General features: G+C 40.5%; 1 long non-coding RNA gene across 2 annotated transcripts; it reads left to right on the top strand.

Annotated features, from left to right (window-relative positions):
• The first annotated feature begins 46 nt into the window (after nucleotides 1-46).
• LOC100522818 (uncharacterized) lies at nucleotides 47-26,146 on the top strand. 2 transcript variants are annotated; one of them, XR_014816000.1, is made up of 4 exons: nucleotides 47-202; nucleotides 2,332-2,507; nucleotides 15,996-16,152; nucleotides 24,516-26,146. It is a non-coding gene; the product is annotated as an uncharacterized LOC100522818 (long non-coding RNA). The 2 variants fall into 2 exon arrangements; XR_299049.4 differs by lacking the exons at nucleotides 15,996-16,152; nucleotides 24,516-26,146 and having other exon boundaries at nucleotides 2,332-2,753.
• Nucleotides 26,147-27,718: the final 1,572 nt, after the last annotated feature.

The following is a 27,718-nucleotide window of genomic DNA, read 5'->3' as shown; positions in this document are numbered from 1 at the left end:
ACTACTGCAGGCCCTCTTGATTGCATGCTGATTGCACTACGAGTTAGGAAACAGGTTGGAATTGCAGGAGGAATGTCCTTGCTTCTGTTGCCCCTCAGCAAAAGAGCAACTAGAGGAACGCTTATCAACTGAATCATGAAGGACATTTACAATTATAGAGTCATGTCTGTGCAAGTCCTCAGAAGTCTTCATATCCACAGAAGTATGTATAGATAGATATGGATGTGGATATACAATCCACTCCTTGTGTCGCGAGTAGAAAAAGTAAATTTTCTTTGGTACCTCATCCAATATATTTAATAAAACTACCTCCGACCTTGTGCCTATGCTGGAGTTAAAATGATTTGCTTCTCTTCCTAGTAGCTCCTTTAAAAAGGCCAGGTGAAATTTTTCTACAGGAGTCTCTTCAGTATGTTTGACAATTTCTGGGGTGTATCTGTTATCTTTTATTGAAAATAAATGGAAAGAAAGAAATAGAAAGTTTAAAAAAAAGTCTAAGTGCACATTTAGGATTGAAATGTATTTAAAATTACATAATATTTTCAAATTTTCACCCTCAGAGTAATACTTATGTTTTTCTCAAGGTATTAAAAAAAAAAAACTCTTACATTTTAATTCTCATTAGTATAAAGTATGATTTATTTTAGCATATGCCTTAAGTTGTAATTCCCTATTTACTGTTAGCATTTCTTTTCTGGTCTTCTCTCTTTTCCTCAAGTTATTAAAAGGTAAGACCAATCTTCACAACTCAAGTTCATAAAACAGCATTAACTCATATCAGAGGTTGATAGGTTGTACTTATCAACCTAGGGGAAATGGATGTTTTTGTAATCTTCGTTTGTGTTCTCCATCATATGAGTTACCTCTCAGCTCACCGCAGAAGTTTAAAGGAAGAAAAACCTTTCATTTTTTATTGAATAGTGTGTATTTACCTTACATTTGCTAAGTAACTCATCCTTCAAAGCCATAATTTTCCTTCCACCTTTTATTCCAAATTTTCCTTACCTTGATTTTTTTTTCTGAAACATACAATCAGGTTTTTTTTTTTTTTTCATTACCAACTGCTATTTAGACTTTCTAACAGGTTTCTAGCATTTTCTCAGCATTCTAATTGGATATGCATGTGCACAGCATCCATCCAACTGCTTAAAGGCTTAACAATACCCTGTGGTCCACCTGAGGCAAATATATATGTATCTCATTCCTCTTTCTCACATGCGTTTTTAATGATTCATGCCTTTGTTTCTGTTTCCCAAACTCGCCCTCTGTTCACCTGTGCCAAATAGAAACAGAGTTTAGGGTGAAGTAAAGAATAGTTTTAATTGCTTTACCTGGCAAAGGAGGCCACAGCCGGCTAAGGCCCTAAGGACAGCACTCTCCCTTGAGAGGGAAGGGGTCTCATAGTTTAGAAGTGGAAAACTGGGCTGCAGATAAGGATAAGCTTGCATTCTTCACCTTGGAACATTTTAAAACTGGCATCAAAGTGTCTTGGGACAGGCCCTGATAGTCTCCGGGGTTATGGTGACTTTCTTTCTGGAATGAAGAATACTTACAAAGATTTGACCATCAGGAAATGTTTTTTCAGAGCATTAAACACAAGGTGCACTATATAATTCAAACCATCAGGCAATCACTTGCAAAAGTGCAATTAAGTGAGAAAAGACATAGAGAGAGACTGAGTGGGCTAAAAGAATATGATCTAATCTATTGGAGGTTATTTTAACTAGTCTACTGAGGTAACACTTCCACTTTTACCTTGTCCCAGCTTTACAGGTTATTACGAGATATTGAATATACTTCCCTGTGCTATATAGAGGTCCTTGATATTCATCTATTTTATATACCATAGTGTATATCTATTAATCACAACCCCTCCCCATCCCTAACCTTTCCCCTTTGGTAACCGTAAGGATTCAGCATTGCCATGAGTTGTGGTTTCAGTCACAGATGTAGCACAGATCCCAAGTTGACCCCTAGCCCTGGACTTTCCATGTGCCACAGATGCGGTCCTAAACAAAACAAAACAAAACAAAAAACCCACTTCAGAGACACACTTTTTTCTCTTTTACTTTTTAAATTTTTATTTTTTTTCTTTTTAGGACTGTACCTGCAGCATATGGAAGTTCCTGGGCTAGCAATCTAACAGGAGATGCAATCACCAGTCTGTAACACATCAATAGCAATGCCAGACCCATGCCAAATCTGTGGCAACACAAGATCCTTAACCCACCGAGCGAGACCCAGGATCAAACCTGAGTACTCATGGATACTAGTTGGGTTCTTAGTCCTGAGCTACAACAGGAACTCTTTTTTTTTTTTCTTTTCCCACAGATTGTAGCAGCTTGATGTGGGATCTCAGCGTTGGACTTCATGGAGAATGAAGTCAAAGTCTCTGGCCAAGACAAGAATAACCAGACCCTTATCATCACCCCACCCATCACATTACAATGCCCCTTCCCCCACCTTGAGCAACCTGGCCTACTCCTTCCTACCCCCTTCTAAGAAAGGTATGTGGCCCACTCCTCACCCCTCCTCTATAGGGGCCTTATAAGCTCCAAACAACCTGCAAGTGTGTTGTAAGACCCCTCTTTACCCAACCCATCAGCAGGTCTGCAGGTGTATCCCGAGACCTCTCCTCTCCCTGGGTTATAAAAACAGACATGAACACACACTCATCCTTGGCTCTCCCTGATTAGCAGGAAGTCTTCATGCTACTTGCAGCATCCCTTATCTCAATAAAATATTTCCTTTAATCTCATGTCAGAAATTCTTCCAAACTGCACAGATCACAACACCCAGACCGGGGTTTGAACCTGGGATGAAAGCACCAAGTCCTAACCACTAGACCACTAGGGAACTCCTGAAACACATCTTTCTAGCCTACCTCAAGCAAAACTAATATGCGAAGATCTACCAAACAACCCAATCTCATTTAAATTTTTTAAAATTTTATTTTGGTTACAGTATAGTTGATTTACAGTGTTGTGTCATTTTTGGCTGTACAGCAATAGTGACCAGTCATACATATATCTACATTCTTTTTCTCATATGATCTTCCATCATGGTCTATCCCAAGAGACTGAATACAGTTCCCTGTGTTTAACAGCAGGACCTCATTGCTCAACCATTCTAATGTAACAGTTTGCATCCACCAACCCCAAACTCCCCATCCATCCCACTTCCTCCCTCCTAATTTATATATGGCATGTGTATCTGTTCATCCCCACCCTCCCCTCCTCATCCTGTCCCTTCCTCTTCCATAACCATAAGTTTGTTTACTGTGTCTGTGAGTCTGTTTCTGTTTTGCAGATGGGTTCCCTTGTGTCATTTTTTAGATTTCATGTGTAATTGATAGCCTATGATATTTGTCTTTCTCTGTCTGACTTCACATAGTATGATACTCTCTAGGACCATCCATATTGCTGCACATGACATTATTTCATTCTAGTTTATTGCTGAGTAACAGGATATTTTAAAAAGTATTACAAATATATAGTGTTGATGACTATTTCTACAGCCTTGAGCTTCAGTGAACATCTCTATCAAGGATAGAGGATAGAAGATAGTAGTTTCAGGATCAGAATAACCTAGAGAATATTTAATAAATCTCTATTTTATATATATAATTTTTCTTAGTTCCTTTGCTCCACTAACATGAAGATATAGATACAAAATACAATGGGCCTAAAACAGTGGGCAGTTCTAGCCACTCCCAAGGCACAGTTCTTGGTAATTCCCTCATGGCTCAGCAGGTTAAGGACCCAGCATTGTCACTGCAGCAGCTCTGGTCGCTGCTATGATGTAGGTTCAATCCCTGCTCCAGGTATTTCCACATGCCATAGGCAAGACCAAAAAAAAAAAAAAAAAAAAAAAATTCATCCAAGGCAGTTCTTGACTTTAAAGTCTTTGACTCCAGTCTGACATTACTGCATCACTTCTGGCCACAGCTGGTATTATCTAACAGCTGAACTAGAATCTGCCTCTTTGAGCTTCATTAATTTGCTTTAACCTCTTGGAAAGTAGCTCCTTTGCAAGTCTTCACTTCCACATCTTCATTGGAGCAGCTATCTCACCCCCTCCTTTTTTTTTTTTTTTTAAATTAAGAGCCGAAGGTGCAGCATGTGGAAGTTCCTGAGCTAGGGGTCGGATCGGAGCTGCAGCTGCCAGACTACACCCCAGCCACAGCAATGCCCAATCCTTAACCCACCAAGCAAGGCCAGGGATCAAACCCAAATCCTCATGAATTCCAATCGGGTTCTTAAACCACACAGCCACAACAGGAACTCTCTATCCTTACTTTTTGAAGCGTACTTCCCCATAATTCTGTACCTTTCTCTCTTCCATCAGCATGCAGTCCTTTCTACAACTTTTCTGTACTCTCACAACCCTCAAGATTTGCATCCCTGCCCCAGTCTATTCTGTACATACCTACGGGATTAATAATAACTAACACTGGCCATATACAGGAACCATTCCAAGTACTTCAAAGAGATGAACTTATTTAATCTTCACAATTATCCTCTAAAGTGTGTACTATTATTGTTATGCCCATTTTAGAGTGGAAGAAACTGAAGTTGACATTTTTGCCCAAAGTCCCACAACTGGTAAGCAGCTGACCCAGGACTTGAAAGGCAGTCCAGCTTCCAGGTCTCATAACTACACTCTTAACCACCGCCTACACTGTGGTACATTGTAACAGTCGACTCTCCTACACTGCCTTTCCAAGCCCTAGGAAATATTTTCATCTTGGACTCCACCTCAGAAAGCCTGCAGTGGCTCCCCTACCACCAACTCTAGCACACCTGAGAGTTTTCCACTGAGCTTTGAAGGACTATAACACGCTGTCCCTCTCTGACCACCTTCATCCACCTCACTTCCTTCGCTCCCTCTCTGGCCCCAACACATACATGTGTGTTCAATCTATTTCTGCCCAACTCACCTCTCAGATTATTTGTTCTTTTTTTCACTCTGTGTTTTCCATATGCAGATCTTTAAATTAGTTTATAGTAGTTTTCTTCTTTAGTACGTAACTTCACAGACAACTGGAACTTAGATTCCAGTACTGTGTCTGCTGTTTTGTTTTATGTCTGATGTTTTTGCTGGGTAAGTTTGTAAAGGTTACCTAACTTTTTGGTCCCTGAGTTGTCTCTTTGGTAAAGAGGAGATAATACTGAGTTATTCTGAGATTAAGTGATTTGTGTATTTAAAAGGCATGTACAGTGCCCGAAACACATAAAACACTTCACAATTGGTATATATTAGTAATACTATCTCCTTTCAATCTATTTTTGCCCTTCCTTGGTATTCTTCAGTACACAGGTATACAGCTACATTTGTTTATTCTCTATTACTTTCAACAGAGTAATAGAGAAAAAAAGCAAGTACCTAAATAATAAAGAAAATGATCGAATATAATACCATTTCACACCCATGCTGCCCTTTTCCCAGCATCTATCATCAAAATGTTGCAATAACTTCAAAATTGGTCTATTTCTCCATTTGCCCCTATTTTTTTTTTTCATCTCGCATGTACTGTCTATTCAGAAGAAACAGAAAAATGTGCTCCATAAAAATAAAGATCTAAATCAAGGAAAAGAAATTCAAGAAATCAAAGAGTTCCCATTGTGGTGCAGTGGAAATGAATCTGACTAGAATCCATGAGGATGCAGGTTCATCCCTGGCCTTGCTCAGTGGGTTAAGGATCCAGTGTTGCTGTGGGCTGTGGTATAGGTCACAGACCCGGCTCAGATATGGCAGATATGGCGTTGCTATGGTTATGCCATAGGCTGGCAGCTGCAGCTCTGACTCACCCCCTAGCCTGTGAACTTCCATATATCATGGATGCAGCCCTAAAAAGAAAAAAAATAATAATAAAAAAATTTGTAAAAAATGTGAAATTCAGTACCTTTACTCTAACAATCTCTCTCCACCTTCCCCTCTCCAGGTCTATTGTTGAGAATAAGTCAAGTCAAATTTTGTCATGATCCACTGGTTTCCCCTCTCACAGAGAGTAAAATTCAAAGTACTTCCTATGGCCTATTAAGTCCCTCCATGATCTGGCCCCTCTCACCTCAGACCTCATGTCCTATTATTCTTTCCTGAGTTGTTCAGTTCCAGTCTTACCATCCTTTGGTTCTTCCATCATTCAAGCATGCTTCCTCCAGGGCATTTGCACTTAGCACTACCTCTGCTTGAAACTCTCTTCCCTTAAATTAGCTGGCCCATAGGTCTCATTTCTTAGATTTTTCAGGTCTTTACTTAAATGTCATGATATTTTGTTCCAGGCACCTAGAAGCAGTGTCTGGCATATAGTAAATTCTCAATAAATATGTGTTACATGAATAGAAAGTAACTAATGACCAGGGTGAGGTCGAGGAACCTGGAAGGGCCAGGAATGCAGCCCAGCCCCTGGCACAACTATGGCTGGGAGAGTAGGGGTAGTAGTTTGTAGATTGTGGGGAGCCGAGGAGATGCAGGGACTCAAGGAAGGGACCTTGCCTGATGGCAAAAAAAAAACCCGAAGGCAGGTTCCTAACCAAGGAAGGGAGCTCACCTGAATGGTGCAAGCCGAAGGTGGGCTTCTGGTCAGGATAAAAGCCTGCCTGTATGGTGAAAAACCGAGGGCAGGCTGAAGCCTGCCTGTGCAGTGCAATTCGAGGGCAGGCCTTAGATTACACAGCTCTCACGTTGATGTCGATGGGGAAGAATTGGGGCTTTCCCGGAAAACAATTTCTATGTTTGCGCCGGAGAACATGGATTGTTTCCTGGGTGACTTAGGCTTTCCTGTTGTTTTACTTGTTATTCAGTTTTTCCTCAGTCTTTCCTGTTATTTGCTTATTATTCTTATTTTCCATTCGTATTTTCCTGTGGTGATTTGTGATTTAACAAAATTACAACAATAATATAAAAATTACAACAATAATATAAAATTTCATCCTCAAGGACTTTCCCCTATTCAAATCCAATTTAATTAAAAACATAGTGTTTATCTACTAACTGGTAAGCTTTAGAAGTTGGAATGTACTACAGACTTAGATAAAGTTAGACATATATTATTCATGGTCAAAGAAACCTAGCTATGAGAGTTGTCCTTGATTTTAGAAACTTTTAAGTGATAGCTAACTGAAGTTGATTTTCTCATGCCATCCTCTTGCCATGACGCTTTGAAGATAAGCACTAATCTAAAAACAAGACTTGTGAATGCCAAATCCTTATGTCTGTAGCCTTTTTATCTGTTAGCTAACCACGAGATGCTTTGTACTATATCTTCTTATTTTCATATGATGTTTTGTACTCATGATGTTTTGTGCTTATTGATCTTAGTTTTAATGTGTGACTACTGTACCACGTGGTGAGGAAGCATAATCTGGGAGTTAACCTTTAGAATTTGACCTTCGGGTGTACTTTTAACATTGTGGTATAATTGAAACTGTCTTTATAAACAATCATCTATGCCAATAAAATTTGAGCAGTCCAGCGCTATGAAAAAGAGACAAAGAGGCTGTATCCGTGTGCATTCACCGACACCGTCCATCTCCAACAGGGTGCACATCCCTGGCTGCTGGAGCTGGACTCTGGCAGTAGATGAACTGGGTAGTGGGCCAGCCAGAATCATGGAGGTGCCCCAGCGGATCATCAACATGGAGTTGGGCTAGTTTGCCTCTACCAGGCAGCCAGAAGAGGTAGAGGCCAAGGCAGAAGAGTTGAGCCTGTTGCTAAGCAGAGAACTTTGCAGACAGGGGTCCCCAGATGTTTCATTTGGTCTCTCAGTGTTTAATCTGATGAATGCCATCATGGTCAGTGATATCCTTAGCTTACCTTATGTTATGGCTCATAGTGGTATTCTTGGCTTTAGTTTCTTGCTGCTAATAGTTGCTCTCCTGGCTTCTTACTCAATTCATTTCCTATTTAGTATGTGTCTTTAGACAGTTTACTTGGTCCATGAACTAAACCTCTTCCTGGTTCTTCATGAAGAACTGATGTACCTGTCTCCCACTGACTGAATTCCTTCAGTCCTTGAAAATTCTCTATGGAGGTACGCTTTAAAAATAAAGAATAAATAAGTAAATAAATAAAAATCAATGATCAGGTTGACTCAGAAAAACATGGACTAAGTACAAAATTATATAAAGGCCTTTTTGGGAGTTCCTGCTACAGCACAGTAGGTTAAGGATCCCTCATTCCTACAGCTGTGGCAAAGGTTGCAACTCTGGGTTGGATTCAATCCCTGGCCCAAGAACTTCTATATGCTGTGGGTGTGGCCAGGAAAAATAAAAAGGCTTTTTTCTGGTTCTTATTTTTATGCTGCTTAATTTTTGAAAGTATTTTAGAATATACATACTGGGATGTTTCTTCATAAATGTGGGCTTCAGTTCTGTCAGTATTTGTTCCACAAGCATTTACTGAGTGCCTGCTATAGTCAAAATTACATTAGGATGTAAACCAACTATAATGGAAAAAATAAAAATCATTAAAAATAATTGTATTAGGAGTTCCCGTTGTGGCTCGGCAGTAACAAACCTAACTAGTATCCATGAGGATGCAGGTTTGATACCTGGCCCCACTCAGTGGGTTAAGGATCTGGTGTTTTGGTGAGCTGCAGCACAGGCTGCAGACGTGGCTCTGATCTGACATTGCTATGGCTGTGGCCGGCAGCTGCAGCTCCAACTTAACCCCTAGCCCAGGAATTTCCATATGCCACAGATGTGGCCCTAAAAAGAAACACACACACACACACACACACACACACACACACACACTAAATTATAGTGATAAATGAAAAAAAAAAAAAAAAAAAAAAAAGGAGTTCCCATCATGGCTCAGCAGTTAATGAACCCAACTAGGATCCATGAGAATGTGGGTTCGATCCCTGGCTTTGTTCAGTGGGTTGGATCAGCCATTGCCATGAGCTGTGGTGTAGGTTGGAGAAGCGGCTCGGATCCTTTGTTGCTGTGGTTGTGCTGCAGGCCAGCAGCTGCAGCTGTGATTCAACCCCAGCCTGGGAACTTCCATATGCCATGGGTGCAGCCCTAAAAAACAAACAAACAAAAAATTATAGTGATAAATGGTGCAAACATTATATTTTGCCTTCACAGAGATTATTCTCCTGGCTGAGACAGACTAGTATTGTATGTTTTATTGTTTGTTGTATTGCAGTTTGTAGCGTGCTTTTCCTGTAGTAGAGATACCATAAATACTACTGCAGGAGTTCCCGGTGGTGCATCAGGTTAAGGATCCAGCATTGTCACTGCAGTTGTGGCTGTGGCATGGGTTTAATTCCATGCTTGGGAACTTCCACATGCCATGGGCATGGCCGAAAAAAAATACTATTATCAGGCCAATTGCCTTATTTTCTTTAAAACTGTTTGCCATCCAAAATAACATTAACCTCTTCTGCAACACACCTTTTTTTTTTTTTTTCTTTTGGCATGAATTGCAACAGCTTGATGTGGGACCTCATCAAGTTCAGACCAGGGTTTGAACCCATGATGCAGCAGTGAAAGCACCAAGTCCTAACCACTAGACCACCAGGGAACTCCTGAAACACACCTTCCTAACCTACCTCAAGCAAAACCAATATGCAAAGATCCACCAAACAACAAATCTCTTTTGAAATGTTTAAAATTTTATGTTAGTATACTTGATTTATAGTGTTGTGTCAGTTTCTGTTGTATAGCATAGTGATCCAGTCATACATATATATACTCTTTTTCTTATTTTATATTCCATCATGGTATATCCCAAGAGACTGGATATAGTTCCCTGTGCTAAACAGTATGACCTCATTGCTTATCCATTCTAAATGTAATAGTTTGCATCAACTAACCCCAAACATCCCACTCCCTTCCCCACTTTGGAAACCACAAGTCTGTTCTTTATGTCCATGAGTCTGTTTCTGTTTTGTAGATAGGTTCATTTGTGCCCTGTTTTAGATTCCACATATAAGTGATATCATACAGTATTTGTCTTTCTCCTTCTGACTTACTTCACTTAGTGTGAGAATATATAGTTAGAGCAATGGAGGTTCCTCAGGAAACTAAATACAGAGCTACCATATGATCCAGCAAACCCGCTTCTGGGCTATATCTGGACAAAATTTGCATTCAAAAAGATACATGCACCCCAATGTTCACTGCAGCACTGTTCACAATAGCCAAGATAGTGAAACAATCTAAATGGCTATTGACAGATGAATGGATTAAGATGTGATACATGGAGTTCCCATCCTGGTGCAGTGGAGATGAATCTGACTAGGAACCATGAGACTGCCAAGTCAAAAGACAAAAAAAGAAAAAAAAAAAAAAAAAGATGTGATACATATATTCGAACTTTTTTTTTTTTTTTTTTTTTTTTGCCTTTTTAGAGCCGAACCCACAGCATATGGAGGTTCCCAAGGTAAAGGTCAAATCGGAGCTAGCTGCCAGCCTACACCACAGCCATAGCAACTCGGGATCCAAGCCGTGTCTGCGACCTACACCACAGCTCATGGCAACGCCGGGTCCTTAACCCACTGAGCAGGGCAGAGATGGAACCTGCGTCCTCATGGATGCTAGTCAGATTCATTTCTGCTGAGCACTGTCTTGTGATAAGAACTTTTAGAATCTGCTCTCTTAGCAACTTTCAAATATGCAATACCGGAAATCCCATCATGGCACAGCGGAAATGAATCTGACTAGGAACCATGAGGTTTCAGGTTCAATCCCTGGCCTCACTCAGTGGGTTAAGGATCTGGTGTTGATGTGGCTGTGGTGTAGGCCAGCAGCCATAGCTCCCATTCGACCCCTAGCCTAGGAACCTCCATATATTGCAAGTGTGGCCCTAAAAGAAAAGCAAAAAAAAACAACAACAACACAGTATTATTAACTATAGTCACTATGCTGTATATTAGATCTCCCTGGCTTATTTTATAATTGGAAATTGGTACCTTTTGACTCCCTTCACCCATTTTTCTGACTCCTCTCCCCCACCATGGGCAACCACCAATCTGTTCTCTTTATCTTTGCACATATTTTTTGTTTTGAAGATTCCACGTATACGTGAAATCATACGGTATTTTTTTTTTCTGTCTTAGTTCACTTAGCATAATGCTCTCAAGGTCTATCCACATTGTAGAAAATGGTAAGATTTCATTCTTTGATATGGCTGAATATTTACATTTTCTTTCTTCTTACTTTTTGTCCACATCCACAGCATGTAGAATTTCTCAGGCCAGGGATCAAACTCACACCACAGCAGTGACCCAAACCATAGCAGTGACAACACCAGTTCCTTAACCTGCTGAGCCACCAGGGAACTCCTATTTACATTTTTTTAAAATTTATCCATCACTTAGGCTATTTCCAAATCTTGGACATTGTAAATAATGCTGCCATGAACATGGGAGTGCATATATGTTTTTGAGTTAGTGTTTTTATTTGCTTCAGGTAAATACTCAGAAATAGACCATACAGTAGTTTTATTGTTGATTTTTTGAAGAACCTCCATACTAGTTTCCATAATGGTGATACCAATTTACATTCCAACCAGTAATACACAAGGGTTCCCTTTTCTCCATATTCTCACTAATACTTTCAGACAACTCAATTGTAAATTTAAAGAATATTTGCCATATAAGTCCCATAAATAGTGAGTTTCTCTCAGTGTGTTGAAGTATTAGATATAGGTGTGGAACTACCAGCATTTTAGCTTCTCTCATCAGTTCTCTTTTCTCATAGCCTATTAAACTACTCACAATGAATCTAAATCCCAATTCCTTGCTTTTTTTTTTTTTCTTTTTCTTTTTTAGGGTCGCAGTTGTAGCACACGAAAGCTCCCAAGCTCAGGGTCAACCGGAGCTGCAGCTGCCAGCCTGTGCCACAGCCATAGCAACATGAGATCTGAGCTGTGTCTGCAACCTACACCACAGCTCACAGCAATGCCAGATCCATAACCCACTGAGCGAGGCCAGGGATAGAACCCACAACCTCATGACTACTAGTCAGCTTCATAACCTGCTGAGCCACAACAGCAACTCCCCTCATGTAGTTTTAATGTGTGTTTAAATGACAATTTCACTTTGAGTAGGGTAAACCTTATGAGCCTCTGTGTCACCATAGAACCACAATGGGAACTCCAACTTGCCTTTTAATTTCTATAATGAGTTGTTAATAAACATTTTTGTTTCTTTAAGGTAGAATTTTCAGAAGTTTAAAATTCTGCCATTAATGGAAAATCTGTTACATGTATTTCTATCAATCAACATATGTTGACTAAAAATGTATTCTGAAGAAAGATAAGGCTGTTTGTATATACAGATGAATATTTATATTCTAGCTCCCTCAACCCCTCAGTATCATCTCAAGACACTGTTACCATTTATCTGTTACACTTTTCACCTACTTTTCCTTTTCCTAAGAAAAGAATTTTTAATACTCCAGTGGTTTCTTCTTCCCATGACTCTTTTGTTGGGAATCCTGTGTATTTTTTCCCCTGGCCTCTTCAGTAATTCATTTCCCCTATTTATCCTACCTCTTCTACTTAGTCAACCTGAGTCTGAATTGAAGGTTCAATATTCTTTAAGAAAAAGGAATGCAGGAGTTCCTGTCGTGGCTCAGTGGTTAGCGAACCCGGCTAGCATCCACGAGGACTCAAGTTTGATCCCTGGCCTCGCTCAATGGGTTAAGGATCGGGCGTTGTCGGTGAGCTGTGGTGTAGGTCATAGACAAGACTCGGATGCAGCATTGCTGTGTCTGTGGGGTAGGCTGGCGGCTACAGCTCCGATTGGACCCCTAGCCTGGGAACCTCTGTATATCGAGACTGCAGCCTTAAAAGACAAAAAGACCAAAAAAAAGGAATGCAGATTCACACTGATGGACTCAATTAATTTGAGCCAGAGAAAGAATACACCTGAAATTTCAGTCCAAAGAGCAAGACAAATGACTCAGCTGTACCAACAATAAAAGATCTACACACTCTCCACCCATTCATGTGTAATTAATTTTATGTACAAAGAAAATATGACTGTCTAAATGACATGGGACATGGAATGACTCTACCTGAACTTACACTGGATTACATCAGATTGCTTCTATGACACATGCACTTAAAAAAAAAAGAAAACCTCTTAAGATAAGCATATTGCCTTCAGAAGAGGTTATTTCTCCTGACAGTGTTTAACCAGTGGATGCAACAGCCATAACTTGAGTGAAATGCTGATCAGATAATAACAAACTGACTTAATTTACAACTAAATGATTTAGCCATGTTATCAAGTCAATGGCAAATAGAGGCCTGAATTTTACTCTTCTGTGAACACTTCTCTGTCTGTACTAGCCAGATGTGATTTCTACCCACCCCAGACTCTGGCCAATTACCTGTAACTCTCATTTGGTATTTATTATTACTGTTTTATATGATTAGGAATTTTTCTTTTTATATTTTCAATAGAAGGGCAACTTACATGAATAAAGTTTCAATACATACTTGATGAAAGTAGTTAGTGTTGAGGGCCTGATGTCAGAGGCAGCTTGATAGAAATTAGACCAGTAGGCCAATTGCTTAAGTGATGCTTTGAAATTTCTACGGCCTTTATTAGCCTATATAGCATCCTTAAAACTCCTTAGAGAATCGTCCCTTTGAGTAAGTCACTCTCGTCTATTAAAATAAATCTACCATAATAGCACAAGAAGATTTTTTTTAATGAATCACAGAATTAATGGAAGAGAGGACAAGGGAAGGGAGTAAGGTCAAGGGAAAGATAAGAATGAAGTGACGCTCAGGAGGCTTTGACTTTTAACTGCATCACTATCAGCTGAGTGACTGGACAAGTTACTCAAACCTTGATTTGTGCATCATGAAAATGGAGATATTAACAGAATCTACCAAAAGTTTTTGTAAAAAGTAAAATGAGTAAAAAGCAGAAAGCTTTTGGTATTGTGTAAGTAGTAGTATTATTCAGATAGCCTAATAAAGATGATCAATGGGGGAGTTTCCACCATGGCTCGATGGTTAATGAATCCGACTAGCATCCAAAGGGACGAGGGTTCGATCCCTGGCCTCGAATAGTGGGTTAAGGATCTGGTATTGTTGTGAGCTGTGGTGTAGGTAAAGACGCAGCTCAGATCCTGCGTTGCTGTGGCTGTGTAGGCCAGTGGCTACAGCTCCAATTTGACCCTAGCCTGGGAACCTCCATATGCCAAGGGTGCGGTCCTAAAAGACAAAAAGACCAAAAAAAAAAAAAAAAATGACCAATGGAATAAGATAGGAATAAAAATTAATAACTTGAGAGTAAATGTGTAATGTTTGGAAAGGGCTAGTGATGGGCAGTAAATAATGATATGGAAATAATTATAAATAACCATTTGTAATAATGCTAAAGAGAATATAAAAATTATCTTGAATAAGTTCAGATTTAAAGGGAACAACTAACCAAATAGGTCTTCATTGCAAATATCACAATAGATTAATATTTTTAATATATAAAGAGTTCATATAAATGTATAAGAAAATTCAAAAGCCCAAATTGAAATGGGGAAAAGATATAAATAGGAAATTCACACACATAAAGGCAATAGTACTCTGGTTAACAAAGGACGTGTACATACTACATATCCAGTGAAATGTACATACTAACTACAAAGAAATGCAAATTAGAACCAAGATATCTTGAAAAATGAGACTATCAAGTGTTTACAAGAGTGAAGTGAAAGTGGTTCGTGAAAATTATTAAAATGAATAAGGAAACAATGTGACAATATACACTTTGTTTGACTCAATTCAATTTTAGGAAATCTGTCCTAAAGAAATAACTCAAAGTACAGGAAAAATATCAGATACAAAGATGTTCACTGCTGCTTTATTTGATACTAGTGGAAAATGAGAAGTAACCTAAATATTTAGCAACAAATGAGTGGCTGAGCAAATTATAATACATCTGCTTAAAGAAAGTATAATGATATAAAATGTAGCTGTAACATTATACTCAACAGTAAAAGATAAAAGCATTTCCTCTAAGGTCAGGAACAAGACAAAAATGCCCAGTCTCGCCACTTTTATTCAACACAATTTTGGAATAAAAGAATCCAAAGAAGAAAAGAAACAAAAGGAATCCGGATTGGAAAGAAAGATGTAAAACTGTTAGAAAATCCTTTAGATGACACCAAAAAACTATTAGAATTCAATAATGAATCTGGTAAAATTGAAGGGTACAAAATTAATACACAGAAATCTACTGCACTTCTATATACTAATAATGAGCTATCAGTAAGAAAAAGTTAAGAAACAATCTCATTTACTGCTGCACCAAAAAGAATAAAATACCTAGCAATAAGCCTACATAAGGAGGTAAAAGACTTGTAGTTGGAAAACTATAAGATACTGATAGAGGAAAGAAATTGAAGACAACAAAAAACACAGATGCAAGGATATACTGTGTTCTTTTTTTATTCTTTTTAGGGCCGCACCTGCAGCGTATGTAAGTTCCCAGGCTAGGGGTCTAATCAGAGCTGCAGCTGCCAGCCTACACAAAGGCCACGGCAACACCAGATCCTAGCTGCATCTGTGACCTACAATGCTGCAGCCTGCAGCAATGCCAGACCCTTAAGCCACTGAGCAAGGCCAGGGATCAAACCCACATCCTCATGGATACTAACTAGTCAGGTTCTTAACCCACTGAGCCAGAATGGGAATTCCCTACCATGTTCTTTCAGTGGGTGTTGCTATTTACTAAGGAATAAATGGCCACATTTAGTGAAGGGCAAAGTTAACTGGCTAAAACAAGTAACATGGAGAACTCCCAATATTCTACATTTCTTTAAAAATTTCCTATTTCTGAGTATTTCTCATATTTCTGAAAATTCCTTTAACATATTTTTAAAGAGAGAAAGGAGCAAGGGAAAAAAACAGAAAGAGAGAGTTCTTAAAGTGATAAGAAAATCTAAGATTGACTGAAATAATTGGATTCTAGCTTTGGTTTTGTCATCCACTGTCTGTGAAACATGTCTCTGTTTTATTTTAAGGAAGCTGTGCTTCCCTATCAACCTCAGAGTTATGGACAAGATCTAAAGCCTAGAGCTACTTTTCCTGACTAACCATCACGTACCTTGACCTGAGGAAGATAATAATGAGGAGCAAAGACCAAATAAGGACTTGCCATTCTTCTGAAGAGTGCACTCGGTAAGGGTAGGAATCTTGCATCTTTTTCTAAGCCCTACAGCTGGTGCCTAGTACAAAGCATGACACAGATAGAAGGCACTCAATTTCTGTCTGTTGAATGGACTTAGATTCCCATTAATGGCAGTATTTGACATTTTAAAGCATGGCCAAACAAATAAGGATGCACTTTACTGGAGAAACTCTTTCTTGATCTTTCTTTTCTTTACTTAAAATGTGTATTGAGCCCTATGTGGCCAGAGTCTGCTAGATGCGAGTGGTGGGAAGAGAAATGAGCACAAAGTCCCTGGAGTTGTGTATGTGTGTTTCCACAGGTGAACATTTTTAGCATAATTTTAGTATACATGATGGGTGTCTTTTGTTTTTACAAACAAAACTGAACTTTTATAGCTCCATTGATCACTATCCTATTCAAAGTAAATACCCAAGGAAACTATGAACTAATTTCAATGATGCCTGTCAAGAAATAACACAATTTGAAACTTTGGGGGCATTTGTCTTCAGAGTCTACTAAAATATCTTTCAAATGTCCTCAAGAGCAGCAAATTGTGACTTATACCGATAAATTTAAGTTTTAGAAACAGGATACGGTCTAGCACTGCAAAGAACATGGACTTTAACCTTACACAGTACAGACTAAGTTTAAGTTATGGTCATTTGACATTGGACAATGTATTTATTCTTATTGCAACTAAAATTCTTCATTTTTGTTTTTTTTAACAAGTGCCTCAGGTGATTATTTTTTATGGACACTGAAATCTACAAGTCACCCTCCTAAGTAGTTCTGTAAACTCACATGTTGTTGGTTTGGTGGGTTTATGAACAGGCATTTACATCCTGGGAAAGGCTCATCAAGCTATTCATGTTATGTCATTATTAATGGTTTCTCTGTTTGATACACACTGACCCTATGAAGCTAACAACTTTTTTGTGGGGGGGTCTTTTTAGGGCTGCTTTTTTGGTTTCTGTTTTTGATACTCACAAACCCTATGAAGCTAACAACTTTTTTTTGGGGGGGGGGGTTGTGTCACATGGAGGTTCCCAGGCTAGGGGTCCAATAGGAGCTGTAGCTATGCCACAGCCACAGCCATGCGGGATCCGAGCCACATTTTAGTTATTTGACATTGGACAATGTATTTATTCTTACTCCAACTAAAATTCCACATTTTTAAAATGAGGCAGTAAATGTAGAGCAGTTAGCTTAGTACCTGGATGTCTAGGTTCTGAACACTTCATTCTGTTCAGTGAATAACTTAATAGGCTAGCGGGTGACTTACTTGAGAGGAGTTCCAGCGAAAAATAAAACATGGCTATAAAGAAATTTTCTTGTGTTCTCAGTGAATTTGTGCTCAAGATTATTCCTACAGGGGCATTCCTTCCACGTTCAATGCTTATTTGGGTTTATTATTTATTATTTATTATTTATATGCTTATTAAACATATATCCTAGTATATATGTTTAATCATTCTCTTACTTTATAGCCAAACCTTTTGCCCTCAGACATCAGCAGTGAGGAATTCCTAACACTGCAAAAATGTTGCTCTAAATGGTTTCTGAACTACCAGAGTTCATAAAAATATCATTTCCTTTTTAGTGTTTTAATTGCTTTATGATTCACTGACTTTGAACTTGCCTGATCTTAAACAAACTGTCTCCTGGGAACCAGGTCAAATGGGTTCAATCAGCTGATGTTCACTCACTTTAAAAAAGTTTGTATTAAAGACATATCTATTTAAAATATACTTTCATGTGGAAGGAACTTTGTGCTAACAGACCAATGCATAGTTGGTTAGATCTGATTTTACAATTAGTTAGAAAATGTTTCATTTTAAATTTGTATTGAGAATTCCCTCATGAATCCATTCAACAATATTAACTGGGTACCTTCTATATGTCCTGTGCTATTCTAGATGGTTGGCAACCATCTACGAACAAACACAAATCCCTGCCCAGGTAAAACACATTTGGTGTGAGGGACAAACATTATCAGCAAAAGCATAGAATATAAGTGATTTCACATGTGAAAAGATGAAACATGCTTTGGGCTCTGAAAACAGAACAGTGGAAGGAGGCTGAGTGAACCAGTCAGGGAAAGATTACAGCTTTAAGTAGGATGACCTCTTGTGAGCCAAGATAGGATGGAGCTTAGGAAAGTTTTGAGTGGTGCAGTTAAGATCTTGGGAATCCTTGAATAATAATACTTTTTAAATTATTTCTGTCAAGTGGTTTCTACTGCAGAGTAATTCTCATGCTCCAGTGTTTCCTTCTAGATTCACAGATGCTTAGGCTTGTCAGAGAATTTAAAGGTCATCTTATGCAGGTCTTTTTATTACACAGAGTCCCTGAAATGTTAGTGAATTTGACTGAAGGCCAGAGAATCAGAAAAAGGGTCAAGTAAACAACATGGGGTTTCTGACACTGAATTTGCTATTCTTTCTATCTATTGACAGGGGATTCTAATGGGGATTTCAGATTGGCTAGTATGGGATGCATGGAAAGGGGACAGGCAAGATCAGACTCTCCGGCTTTTTTTTTTTTTTTTCCCACTGTACAGCAAGGGGGTCAGGTTATCCTTACATGTATACATTACAATTACAGTTTTTCCCCCACCCTTTCTTCTGTTGCAACATGAGTATCTAGACATAGTTCTCAATGCTATTTAGCAGGATCTCCTTGTAAATCTATTCTAAGTTGTGTCTGATAAGCCCAAGCTCCCTCCCACTCCCTCCCCCTCCCATCAGGCAGCCACAAGTCTCTTCTCCAAGTCCATGATTTTCTTTTCTGAGGAGATGTTCATTTGTGCTGGATATTAGATTCCAGTTATAAGTGATATCATATGGTATTTGTCTTTGTCTTTCTGGCTCATTTCACTCAGGATGAGATTCTCTAGTTCCATCCATGTTGCTGCAAATGGCATTATGTCATCCTTTTTTATGGCCGAGTAGTATTCCATTGCGTTCTCCGGCTTTTTTTACTTCACCTTGGGGTGAAGTTTCTTTCATCTTTACTGTATTTTTGCCCTTGACCAAACAAACTATAACTGTTTTAACTACCAATTTTTTAGGACCCAGGAGAAAGGTTCTAGGTCCTAGAGTACATTCTATCTATTTGCCTTAGTAATGTCTGCAGTCTAAATATCTGGGATTCCAAAACTAGCCAACTAAGGCCCGGGTTTATTTTACAGTGCAATTCTTGAAAATGGGTGGAAAAAGATATTGCTCATTATAAGCTGCAATTTGTTGTAACTAATAATTAAATTACCCGTTAAAATACCTTAAATAATATTGACACGAAAATGAGGACACGATGCTAATCGAAGTAGTGTAAAATATTGCAAAACTTGTCATTTATTGTACAACCTTTTCCTGAGACACTGATGAATTCTGATTCTTATCTTCTAGTTAGTTTCCCTTGAGTTAGTCCTTCCCAGTGAGGAATTCTGTAATCCTGCCAAATATTTGACTGTATTGTCTCTGTTGCTTGAAATAGCATTCCGTGACCTTGTAGTTATTATGTTCCTACTAACTGCCGTCACACTGAAGTGTCCTTTTCTAGGAACTGGAAATTTAGTTTGTGATTAATGTTCTGCTACCACTTCTAGCTTTGTTCCTTTCATTTTATTGATTACTCTGTATTACAGCCAAAGCATGTTCATCCAAGCCAAGAATATTATCCTATTACCTTTTCATCTAATGGCAAAGGCAAACCTTCTTGCTAGTCCAAAGTCAAGATTTCCTCGGTCTTCATCATCTTTGTTTCTGTTAAAAGCAATACATTTAAAGATCCCGCTGTGGGACTTGTCACCTGAGTGGCTCCACATGTCTCACACTGAGCCCTGGACTTTTGATTCTGCCCCCAACTTGGCTTCACTCTCAGCATGCACCTCTGAGTACACAGCACCACTGCTTACTTTTTACCAGAAACCCAGGGTGGGGGAAGGGAAGAGTCAGCTTTGGCACCCCTTCTCCCTTACTTTCTGTGTCAGATCTGAATCCATTCTCTTCTCAGCAGTGACAATAGCCTTGTCCAAATCATTATAACCACCGTCCTCTCTTTCTTGGGCTACTCTCAGAGCTTCCTACCTAGTGTCTCCATATCCATTCTAGAACCCTTCTAATTCACTCTGCATGCACCAGCCAAAGGAATTTGTAAAAATGCACATATGACCATGTCACACCCCCAGGTGAGACTTGCAGTGCTGTCAGGTTCAACTCATCTCTAGCTACAGGCTGCTTCTCTCCTTGCTCCTCCATGATCCAGCTACACTGGCCTCTGTCAGCTCCTTGGAGGCTTGCTGTGCACCAGGCTCCTCCTGCCTACTCTCCTGGAGCTTTCTTTCTCTGCCTTCTCCCACCCTTCACAAGTGCCCAGCATACATGTGCATGGAAACACACGCACACACACATACATACACACATACATACTGTCACCTGGCTAACTGATTGATTCTTCTGGCTTAGTTCAGAAGTCCCTTCCTGAGGGAAGCGTTCTCTATGCTTCCTGATTAGATTTGGTCACTCTGACAGTAGTTCACAAAGTACATTGCACTTCTCCCTACTAATATACGCCATAGTTGCAATTTTTGCTCATTACTAAATGTGTCTTTCTATTGAGATATAAACTCTAGAAGGTGAGCCTATCTCAGATTTGTTCTTCTGTTTCCCAGCAAATGAAGCATAGTTAGCACTCAGTAACTATTTACTGAATGAAACAATGACTAAATTAATATCATTGCTCATCCCCTCACTTCTTCCTTCCTTATATAGCCTACTGGGTGCTCCTCTTTCCACATCTGTAGAACAGTATTTCAAGGTCTTAACTGCAAAACATCACTACTTTCATTTAACATTTGCAAAAAGATTCCCCCCCACCCCCTTTTTTTGGCCATGTCCTCTGCATGCACAAGTTCTGGGACCAGGGATCATCAAACCAACACCACAGAAGTAACCAGTGCCACAGCAGTGACAGTGCTGGATCCTTAACCCCCTGAGCCACTCTTTCAAAGGAACTCAGAAAGATTCCTTTATAGATGAGGAAACTAAGACTCAGTGAAGTTAAAATATTCCCATCTTGGGGGAGTTCCCATTGTGGTGCAGTGGTTAACAAATCCAACTAGGAACCATGAGGTTTCGGGTTCGATCCCTGCCCTTGCTCAGTGGGTTAACGATCCGGCGTTGCCCTGAGCTGTGGTGTAGGTTGCAGACACGGCTTGGATCCCACGTTGCTGTGGCTCTGGCATAGGCCGGTGGCTACAGCTCTGATTGGACCCCTAGCCTGGGAACCTCCCATATGCCGCGGGAACAGCTCAAGAAATGGCAAAAAGACCAAAAAAAAAAAAAAAAAAAAAAAAAAACCCATCTTTCTGAAACTATGAAGTAAAAAGTATATTCATACATTTTTTAAAATCTCTAGGTGGAGGTCCCTCATGGCACAACAGGTTAAGGATTCAGCCTTGTCATTTCTGTGGCTCCAGTTACAGCTATGGCATGGGTTTCATCTCTGCCTGGGAACTTCCACATGCTAAGGCAAAAAAAAAGATACAGGCATTTTTGAAATGCTTTTACCTATGCATATTTGACTTTCAGTTTTGTGTACACGTTGTAAATAAATGAACCTCATGAGGTTTCCTGAAAGAATAATTTTTTTCATTTTAAAAAATTTTGTTTATTCATTTACCAATGGGGAGATGCAGTTTATTTACACCAGCAGTCATTAGGAGCAAGAAGAGTACAAAGTTGGTTAGCAAGCTGTATAGGATGGACTACTTATGCAAAATTAAAGCTCTTCAAATCAAAGGACAGTGATAAGCTTCACTACACTTCCCAAATGATACCAGGCAATGGCCCCCAGGGGACATGGAGTGATGGGAACTAATTGTGAAGGAAAAGCCACAAACTACAGGAATTTGTAAAGAAACCCTTCTCCCAACCCCCCTACAGACACAGACACACACACACTCATACGTACACACCCAGATACATAATAGAATGACAGGGTTATCAATACACTTGAGGAGAGAAGGACAGGAATTCTGCTGTTAGAAGAAAGATATGCAGGGAAAGGGAGAGTTCCTGACCACTGTCCACTCTAAATAGGGAGCATTCTCTCCTGAAAAAAGAAAGGAGTTGTGGAATTCCCATTTTGGCTCAGCAGTAATGAACCCAACTAGTATCCATGGGGATGCACGTTCAATCCCCAGCCTCGCTCAGTGTTTTAAGGATCCGGTGTTGCTGTGAGCTGTGGTGTAGGTTGCAGACGCATCCCCTTAGGGAATCTGTTGGACCTACTCCACCTCATACTCATCCAGGACAGGGGGCTACTGCCCTAAAAATGGGGGCAAAAAACAAAAACACAAACCAAGAGGGAGGTAATATAAACTAACCATTACTCAAAACTATGTCCACATGTTCCTCCTCTAACCAGGAGAAAAGGCCAGAAAACAAACAGTAATGTCACAGTGTGAGCTCCCTCCCTGAAGGAAGAATGGACCATGGCTTTCCTTACCTTAAGCCTGTTTCCCAGACATTATTTGTAAGTAGGCTAGAGTCTCACTTAGACCACATCCCCTTAGAAGATGTCTGTGTTAAAAAAAAAAAAAAAAAAAAAAGAAGTCAAGGGCAGATATCCCAAAATTATTTTAGCGCTTGCCAAGTTTGACTTTTTAAACAATGATTACAATTCTAGGATTGAAGATGAATCTGCAGCTAGGTCCTGACCGTGAGCAGGACGACTCCAGGGGGAGAATGCAATAATAGACAGTCTTGAGGCCCTACTTCTATGGTTCCCCCAGCGTTCTAGAGTATGTAACCCAAATCAGGCCACACAGGGCAAAAAGTCCCTTCTGGGATAAGGAAGGGATAGCAAGTCCATGGACAGTAAGGACTAAAGAAAATGGATCAGCACTCACTGCATCCCTGTGTGAGTCAGTCAGCCTTTACTGCTTCTCTGTTTATGTCCTAAAAGGCAGTATCCAAGTGGTGGAGGGAAGCTCTAACTCCTCAAGAGGTAAGACACCACGGCAGGAAGGAAGACCAGCAAGGCAGTCCCATTGGAGAAAGGCACAGGCCTGACACTGCTTTTCATACACAAAAAAATGACATTCTCTTCCCATCCCAATCCCATTAGAGGAAGCCCTAAGATTCTTTGAAGCCCTCAGAAAAACTAGAAAACAGAACAAAACAAAACAAACTTAACGGAAGTCAAGAAAAGGGAAACTGGGCAGGCTTCATAAGCAGGAACATCAAGAGAGAAACCGAAACTGATCAGTGTGAGTGCAGAGTATCAGGCAGCACCCAGGGTCATGAAATGCACTAGTTAGGCAGTGGAGCAGAGGACAGGAGGAACATGGGTCCAAGCCCACAAATAAGGCTGGACCCCTTACTGGGACACAAAATGAGGTAAGACAGCATTTCAAATAAAGTAGCTTGGTGCTCACTCACCTTGGGGCTCCAGCCCTCTACACCTTCACACCCTTCAATTAGGGAGTCACATGGAGAAAGTTTTGATGTGTGGGTCACACTTCCCATCTTTCCCTGCCCCCTAAGGCCACAGGATTTCTGGGGGCGATCCCTGACTTCCAACAACAAAAGGACACCTCTTGCTATCAAGAAGGTCCAAAGGGGACCGAGTGTAAAGGACTAGGCCCTTGTGAGGAGCAGGGAAAGTGGTGACAGTCTAGATGCTCACTGTAACAGAGCTCCCTGACTGCACAACCCAAGGAACAGGGGCATGTGACAGAATACTGCACAGTCTGATGAGAGGACCTAGTCCTGCTCCTTCATTCCTAGGACTAACCCATTCACATTTATTATTATTATTATTATTATTGCCTTTTTAGGGCTGCCCCTGCCAGCACATGGAAGTTCCTAGGCTAGGGGTCTAATCAGAGCTGCAGCTGCCAGCCTAGGCTTACAGCTCACAGCAACGCAGGATCCTTAACCCACAGAGTGAGGCCAGGGATCAACCCAAGTCCTCATGCACACTAGTCCGGGTCGTTACCTGCCAACATGATAGGAATTCCCCACTCACATGATCAAGTGCAGCTGGAAAAGCTCCCCTCAGGGCTCGGCTTTCAAACCACAGCCTCCTGCACAGCCATGATGTTCTTCCAGAGTTCACTTCAGCTCCTGAAGTGGGAGACGGGTAGTGACCTGGCATAAAAACACCAAATCGGAGCCATGGGCTGGATAGATGGTATAGGTCAGAGAAGTGGCTCAGATATGGCCTTGCTGTGGCTGTGGTGTAGGCTGGCAGCTGCAGCTCCGATTCCACCCTCTATGAGGTCTCCACACATCTCCCGAGCGATGGCCTCCAGCGTATTAGTACCCAGGTTAACCAAAGAAATTCCCTCCATTTTAACGTGCAGATGACTGGAGAGGGAGGATTACTCACAGCTGCGCGGGCAGAAACACGTGGGCTCCATGGCCGTGACCTTCAGGCCTGCCCCAGCCGCGTCTCCAGCCGCAAGGGCTGACGCTTCTGCAGAGGCAGAGGCCGGGAAGCAGCGGCCAGCAGCCACTACTGCTGACCCTAAGTTCCTCTGTTTCTCGTGGAGTCTCCTCCGTCCATCTGTCCCAGAGCTTGAGCTGGAGGCTGGCCCCCTACTCACCGCCTCCGCTGCAGCTGCAGCCGCCCACGCCTCCTCCGGCGCCTTGGTAAGTTCTCAACGCCTCACCCAGCAGTCCCGCCTCTTCCGCTCCCTCAGAACAGTTTTTGATTTATGACTTTCTATGTAAAAAAAATTACAAAGGTATAAACGAATCGCATTTAGTTATGCATATAGCAAATCACCTTTATAGACGGGAAAGTTTTGGAAATTTGGGGTTTCGTTTTTTGGTTATTTTGTTTTTTGTTTTGCTTTTTAGCACCACGCCAAGGCGTATGGAAGTTCCCAGACTAGGGGGCCACGAATTGGAGCTGCAACTGCCTGCCTCCACCAGAGCAATGCCTGATCCGTGCCATGTCTGCAACCTACGCTGCAGCTCATGGCAATGCAGGATCCTTAATCCACTGAGGCAGGCCAGGGATAGAACCTGTAACCTCATGGATACTAGTTTGGTTCTTAACCATCTGAGCCACAATGGGAACTCTGAGTTTCTTTCTTTTTTTTTTTTTTTTAACCTTTTAGGACCGCACCCGGAGGCATAGGGAAGTTCCCAGGATAGGGGTCCAATTGGAGCTACAGCTATTGGCCTATACCACAGCTACAGCAACTCAGGGTCTGAGCCACTTGTGCGACCTACACCACAGCTCATGGCAACTTTGGATCCCTGACCCACTGAAAGAGGCCACGGATCAAACTGGCATCCCCATGGATACTAGTTGGATTGTTTCCTGCTATGCTACAATGGGAACTCCCGAGATTTTTAAATGATCGAGATTTGTGACCAGTATTGTAAGGAATTCCCTATTCTTTGCTACCCTATACTATCCCTGGTAATCTGGTGTCATAAGAAATAAATTCTTTACAAACTTTTTATAGCATGCTGCATGCAGATGGTTCCCTCACAGCTAAGAATTCCATGAAGACAGAATTTAACATATTTATTGAGCACTTTTAGTGATCACTCCAGGTATAAAGAGAAATGTGTTAATCCTTGCCCTCAAAAGACCTCCTGATGTATTGTTGGAAAGAAGACCAAGATAATGACCATTATCAAGCTCTTAATCAGATGTTTTCATACTTAATCTTGGCACAGGGAGGCTATAATTATATTTATTTTAAAGAAGAGGATGGAGTTTCTTTTGTGGCTCAGCAGTTAGGAACCCGACTAGTATCCATAAGGCTGTGGGTTTGATCTCTGACCTTGTTTGTGGGTTAAGGATCCTGAGTTGTGGTGACCTGTGGTGTAGGTTGCAGATGCAGTTTGGATCCCCCTTTGCTGAGGCTGTGGTGTAGGCCAGCAGCTGCAGCTCTGATTGGACTCCTAGCCTGGGAACTTCCATATGCTGCAGGTGCAGCCCTTAAAAAAAAAAAAAAAAAAAAAAAAAAAAAAGGCAAAAATAAGTAAATAAGAGGAAACTAAGACTCAGTGATGTTAAAAAGCTGTGAAATACCACAGTCACTGACTGGCAGAACAGAAATTTGAATCTAAGATCCCATACAGAAATTTCAGTTCTGGAACCCACATCTTAACCACTTTTGTATTTCCTCCTCTGTTTCTCATGTCCTTCAAAATGACATTAAGTGCTTGAAAAGCAAAACTGAGATCCTTTTTTTTCAGGCAGATATTTTGCTACTTAAGGGTATCCCTTTTTGTTTTAAGCCTATATATCCACATCTGATCTTTTCCCTAAATAAATCACAGAAGTTAATGTTAAATACAGCTGTACTACGGTTTGAGAATAAATATTTGAGGTGAATGTTTTGTTGTTGGAAGTGTACTAGAAATGGTTTCCACACGAGTTCCTATGGTGGCGCAGTGGTAACGAATCCAACTAGTATCCATGAGAAGGCAGGTTCGATCCCTGGCCTTGCTCAGTGGGTTAAGGATCTGGCCTTGATGTGGCTGTGGTGTAGGCTGGCAGCTACAGCTGCTATTCAACCTCTAGTCTGGGAATTTCCATATTCTGAGGGTGCGGCCCTAAAAAGACAAAAACAAAACAAAATAAAACAAAATGGTCTCCATCAATGTGCCAAGAAAAGCAATTCAAATTCATGAAAACTTCAAATCAAACTGCATCAGCGATTGTTACATATTTGCAAAAATTTTCTTAAATGTTAAATTAGGCCTGTTAAAACTGTGGAGCTGGAGTATGAATAATTTGCTAGACAGCTTTCAAAGATAGTTTCTGAATGACATGGCTTTTAGCATAGCCTTGGGACATGGGAAGATTGGCAATTAAATCCAGAAAGATATTGTCAGAGTCTCTGTGGGCGGAGTGTGTGTGTGTGAGAAGAGTTTTTCATAATTGCTGTCAGCCTAGGAGTGATGGCAGGATACCTTAGTCTATGTGTCTGGATGGCACAATTCCATGTGTTCCTTGATCATTTTTTCCTTTTTCCACTATGGTTTATGACAGGAGATTGAATAGAATTCCCTGTGCTATATAATAGGGCCTTGTTGTTTATCTGTATCTGCTAATCCCAGTTCCTAATGTATATCTCCCTCCCATCCCTTTCCCCTTTGGTAACCAGAAGTTTATTTTCTATGTATGTGAGTCAGTTTCCATTTTGTAAATAAGTTCATTTTTATCATATTTTACATTCTATATATGATATCATTATTTGATATTTGACTTTCTCACTCCACGTTTTCTTGAATGTAGATTACAAGAGTATCTTGTATACTTGTTCTAGGATTTTGAAGGAACACTAGTATCTTACATGATGAAATTCTAGAATTTAGAAAGGACAGACAAAATCCTGGAAAGTAATCCATGGTCCATGTAGTTGTTATTTACTCAGGGTATTCTTCCTAGAGTCCTTCATCCAAAATATTAGGTTCATAGCAGGGTTCATAAGAAAAGTATAAAAGCATTGCTGTGGCTCTGGCGTAGGCCGGTGGCTACAGCTCCGATTCAACCCCTAGCCTGGGAACCTCCATATGCTGCGGGAGTGGCCCAAGA

Source organism: Sus scrofa, chromosome 9 (assembly GCF_054392235.1).
Source record: "Sus scrofa isolate SSC_HxYL_T2T_F1_AM1 chromosome 9, Sscrofa_HxYL_maternal_Yorkshire_Landrace_v2.0, whole genome shotgun sequence".
In the NCBI taxonomy this organism is placed as follows: Eukaryota; Metazoa; Chordata; class Mammalia; order Artiodactyla; family Suidae; genus Sus; species Sus scrofa.
The sequence above is the reverse complement of the archived record's forward strand: the minus strand, read 5'-3'. Positions and strand labels throughout refer to the sequence as shown.